Source organism: Odontomachus brunneus, unplaced genomic scaffold (assembly GCF_010583005.1).
Source record: "Odontomachus brunneus isolate Ranch 3 - 2012 unplaced genomic scaffold, Obru_v1 Obru_scaffold_116, whole genome shotgun sequence".
NCBI lineage: Eukaryota > Metazoa > Arthropoda > Insecta > Hymenoptera > Formicidae > Odontomachus > Odontomachus brunneus.
Window position 1 is genome coordinate 838,944 of NW_022639566.1, and position 5,759 is coordinate 844,702.

Consider the following 5,759-nt stretch of genomic DNA (forward strand, 5'->3'; position numbering starts at 1 on the left):
AAAGTGTCCACCGCACTTAAGAGACACGGCGCCGAAAGAAACGTCAACAGCATAGACTCGCGAAGACGCGACACTGACGTCGTCCGCGCCCCGCGCACCGCGCGTCACATCACCAAATCCGCGTCTAAACAAACCTCTGTCAGGCGATACAAACAACCAAAGCCAAAGGCGTCGACACGTATTGTTCGATATATATATTATCATTATCATCAGTTTAGTATTTTAAATATATTATTCATTATTATTTTCTTAACACACTGTTTCTCAATTATTCCGCCTATCACGAACCCGATCCGACAAGCGATTCAAACCCGCAACGAATCGCGGTTACATATTTTATAATATTATTCAGTACAACTACATAAATAAACTATTTAGTCCAAATATTGCATATAATAAAAGAAAAGTCAGAGATATGTATGCGTATATACGTGTATACAAAAAATATAACTTTCCGAAAGTAATTTTTCTGAGAGATGATACAATAAGAACCAATATTCTATACTTGTACAGAATATATTAGGTGTACAACTTTGCTTCCGCCGTTTTTTTTCCGAAATTCGAGGCTTTATTGTAAAAAATTGGTTATAAATTTATGATTCAAAGTATTGTCCATTGCTGGCCACTACTTTCTCCCATCTTTCGGGCAGCGTACGAATCCTGCGTCGAAAAAACTGGTCTTCTTTTGAGGCGATCCACGAATCGATCCAATTTTTTATTTCTTCATAAGACCGGAAGTGCTGGTCAGCCAGGCCGTGTGCCATTGATCAAAACAAGTAATAGTTAGAGGGAGCAACGTCTGGAGAATACGGCGGGTGGGGTAGGACTTCCCATTTCAACGTTTCCAAGTATGTCTTGACCACTTTCGCAACATGGGCTCGAGCATTGTCATACTGCAAAATCACTTTATCGTGTCTCTCGTTGTATTGCGGTCGTTTGTTTCAATGCTATCAATGCTCGGCTCAAATGCATCAATTGCGTTCGATACCGATCGCCTGTGATTGTTTCAGTCGGTTTTAACAGCTTATAATTCACCACGTCGAGCTGGTCTCACCAAATACAGAGCATAACCTTGGAGCCGTGAATATTCGGTTTGGTCGTCGACGTGGAAACATGGCTGGGAACTCCCCATGATTTTCTGCGCTTGGGGTTATCGAAATGAACCCATTTTTCGTCCCCAGTCACAATGCGATGCAGAAATCCCTTCCGTTTTTGCCTTTTAAGCAGCTGTTCACAAGCAAACAAACGCCGTTTAATATCTCTCGGCTTCAATTTGTACGGCACCCAATTTCCTTGCTGCTGAATCATTCCCATGGCTTCGAAGCGTTTGGAAATGGCTTGTTGAGTCACTCCCAATGACTGTGCCAATTCTTCTTGATTTTGACACAAGTCTTGATCAAGTAATGCCTCCAATTCTGCATCTTCGAAAACCTTCTTTCTTCCATCGCTATGCTGGTCTTCGACGTCAAAATCACCGTTTTTGAAGTGTTAAAACCACTCACGACACGTTTTTTCACTAATAGCGGCCTCACCATAAGTATTTGAGAGCATTCGATAAGCCTCAGTCGCAGATTTCTTCATATTGAAGCAGAAAATTAAAACCTCCCGAAAATGACGAGAATTTGGCTCGTAAACTGACATTTTCAATCGAGAATAACTTTATGATGCAGACACAAATCGATTAATGTTTCTATGGGGTTATGTTGACAGATGCCCAAGTTTATTATATGACGTCTATGATCTATTTATTTCGATCATCACTTACCGCTAAAGCCATCTATAGGAAAACGGCGGAAGCAAAGTTGTACACCTAATAAACGTTATGTATATTAACAGATGTTTTCCCTGTATTTTAATTATGCTTTTTTTTAATATTTCAGTGAGAAAGACTTTGATGAAACATTTCACCAATATTTCTGAATTATTTCAATGTTACATTTTAATATAATTTCCAAGTTATCTTTCAGAAAGCTTTTTGAAAAATGTTGTGCTGTGTGGGATCTTATGATATCTATTCTACGCCTGCTATAAAGTTAATTTATTAACGTCTGTCGAGAAGTAACAGTAACAACAACAAACATGCATTATTGTCTTACTATAACGAAGAATACTCTGACTCAGCGAATTTGAGGAAACGTGCACATATGTACGATAGAGAGAGTTTATCTTATCAAGTGAATGCAAGCATTACCTCTCCTTAAACTGTGGTTTATTCTCACAACTATTTGTCACGTCAAAATTGTTTTATTCACATGGCTTACTTGCGCGGTATTTCATTTCCCGAGTTGCAACGAAAATAAGGAACGAGCAACCGAAGTCATGCATACAATGGTATTTAAATCGGCTATCATTGATAATACGTTATTTGTTTTATACATTCGTAGCAATTTTTAGATTAACTTTGCAGCAGAATCCAGCTTCTGAACGATGTATAAGACGAAGTAAAATTATAGGATGGAAGTTCCGGTTATTAATGAAAAAGTAGATAGTATAATCAATGATAAGATAAGGAAAAGGAACAAAGTATGCCCCCTGCCCTGCGTGACGTCATCCCCCGCGCCCTCAGTTCCTCTCGCCCCGCACCCTTCTCAGAGGATCCGAATTAGAACCCTCATTGTATACCTACTGACCTTGACGTTGACATATGTTGTTGAGGTCACCCTCCTGAGTAATCCTCAAAAGGTTGTGACGAGACGTTTGAATTCTCGTTATTACGACCCGACCGACCATCTGTCGGGTTGAGAAATACAGCGCTAAGCGCCAAATAAATTATCAATATACCGCCAGCTCAAATAAATTATCAACATACTCGCGATAACACCACCGATTGTCTTTAAAGGGGAGACGGCGTACGTAATTCGCGAGTTAGCGGGTATATAAGGGTGCGTTCCCACTTAGAGCGTCACGTATCACTTGTGTCGTCCATCGCGTCACGAGTTAAACCAATTAAATCATCCCATATCGTATCGCTAAAAGTGCGTTGAGAATATGGATCATAGATTTTTTGTTTAAAATGTCGAGCAATATACAATGCGTCGCCTAAGAGTCGCGTTGTAAAGTACGCAATAAAATGGGACGATTTGATTGGTTTAACTCGTGACGCGACGGACGACGCGACGCGTGATGCGCTAAGTGGGAATGCACCCTAAGTCAAGCGCGAGAGCGACTAGATACCAGTCCACAGGCGTTTATTGCTTTCACGAGCCGAACGCCTTCCTAGCTCCCAGCCGGTGCGCTCATCGACTGTCCTGAAATCGCTCCGCCACAAGAAGGTACGCTCATCATCTCGCGGAATCCTTTCCGAAACCGCCGATCCGCTCCAGGGTCAAGAAATTTTGGCAGAGATGGCGCGCTCACCAGGTCCCCCGAGGTCGCCTCCAAAACCTTCGAACTGTTCCAAGGTTACAGGATCAAGAGGTGGCGCGCTCACCGCCCGACATCCGAGCGCCGCTCGGCGACACCATCCATCCGCAGCTATCTTCCGCTTTAACCGCCGATCGCCGGCGCGACGAAAAATGGTTGCACCGCGATACTCGCGAGCGAACCCGACCGCCGTAATCTCTGCCCACCACATAACCGTTAGACCGAATCCGCGATTAGTTTTAAGTCCGCGTCCGCATTAGAATTTAGCCGTAGGTTTAGGATTAGGTCCGCGTCTGCATTAGAACTAAGTTAGTCTGCATTAAAAGTAAGTTTAGTATTAAATCCGCGTTTGCGATAGCATTAAGTTCCGAGTCCGCCGCATTGACTTGTAACTGTCATCGCGGCGAAGTCGAGTGACAGTTTGCGTGTACGAGAATAGGATTATAATAAGATTATATCTTTAATGTATAATAATTTTAAAAGTTGCGAAGTGTGTTTACCATGATAATTTTGAAGAAAAACTATGGAGTTAACAAGCATAATATCAGATAAGTATCGGCGAATGCATAAAAATATATGACGATGTAAAACTAAAATACTTTGTGTTGTTTTTACTCTTCATAGTTGATTAAATAATAAGGAGATAAAAGAGAAAGGAAAAGAAAAAGAGAAGAAAAGAAATAGAGAAAGAAGAGAATGTGCGAGTAGAAATGAAGAGGAGACAGAAAAATGAAGATAAATGATAAGACGGTAAAAAAAACCATAAAAGAAATGGAAAGACAAAAAGAATATACCCACATAGAACATTACATCTAATATATGTATATTAGAGAGCTAGAGTTGATATGTATATATCTATTAGATGTTCGGAGTTGACCTGTTAAATATCTATATATGGTGAAAATGTCCGCCTTGTATACAGATACTGTATGTATAATAGAAGTGATGTGATAGATGTCTATATATCTATTACCCCTGTAGAAATATCATACTAAGAAATACTGAAAAATTATTAGTGATTAAATATTACCAGTAATTCAGTAATTTTTTGGCCAGTACTTAATTTCTGGTGAATACTGATAATAAAATCACTGTTAAATATTGATAGTAATCAAATACTGAGAATTATTATGCGAAGGTGAAAAATGAGAAAATCATGATGTTTACAAAAATATACTTATATTCCTAATTTTCTCATGTCTCATAAACTACTAGATATCGAAGGTTGTCAACATATTCCAAACTTTCATGAATCCTCCTGCGATAATTTCGATCCCAAACGGTTATACCACTGGTCACATCCATGTCTTGACCGCATTAAACTGTTGCTTAACCCATTAACGCCCAAAGAAACAGAATTTTGTTTGTTATTTCAGACGTTGTAAGTAACATGAAAATCAGTTTTAAAATAGTTCCGAAGTACCTTATCCACTATTTTCGAGGTCGCTCTTTCGATTGGTGAAGTCAGAATTGCATTTTAAAGTCACAAAAAAAATATGGCGGATTTTAAACAAAAAAGTGACGAAAATTCTGAGTTCTTCCGAGTTTGGGATTTTTTTTTGAGGGACAAAATGCCATCAAAATATTTTTGGACTTCAACCAAAAGTGCACAAAATAGTTCAAGATGACGACAAAATTTTTTCCCTGGCATGAAAAATTCCTAACCTCTTCATAATAACCGGAAAGCCCTGCGCGTTATTTGAATGATGGAAAAAGAGATTCAAATAGCTGCCCGATCACCCAAACTCTTTGAAAGTCCCTAAAAGTCCCTGGAAACTCGTATATGGGGGTTTTCGGGGTCGCTGAATCTGAGGTTAGAATTTCCAAATTCAATATGGTGGATCCAATATGGCCGACAAAATATCTAAAAAAGCATCAAAACTGACTGAAAATACATACTTCAAGGTCGCTGAGGACTTTCTTGTCATATTTGCTGAATAAAATTTTATTCATGAGATCATAACAATACCTTTTTCATTATTTATCCCATTAAGATCATTGATTTTTTCCAATGTAGCTTGATGTTCATCTAGATTTTGAATAACTATTTATTTTGAATGATATTTTCATTATCAAGTTTCAAACATATAAAGTTCCCTCTTTCAAAATTATCAATAGTTTATTTGGGTAATAATCCAAATCGTTGTCAGTTTGTACTTTTTTAGTTTTTGTTGAGGAGCACAATTCCTCAGGCATCGTCAAATAATCTCAGATTCTTGACGCAGGTGGTGTCCTAAAGTTACCAAAAAAAGGTTGACATCGTTTGAGTTATAATTCGCTATACTTTTGTATAAACTTGAATTATATCACAAATAAACTATTGAATGTAATTTCACATTCAACATGAGGAGGAATTGGTTGCCATTCCAAATCCAGATAATTCTGGTTCCTCAGGT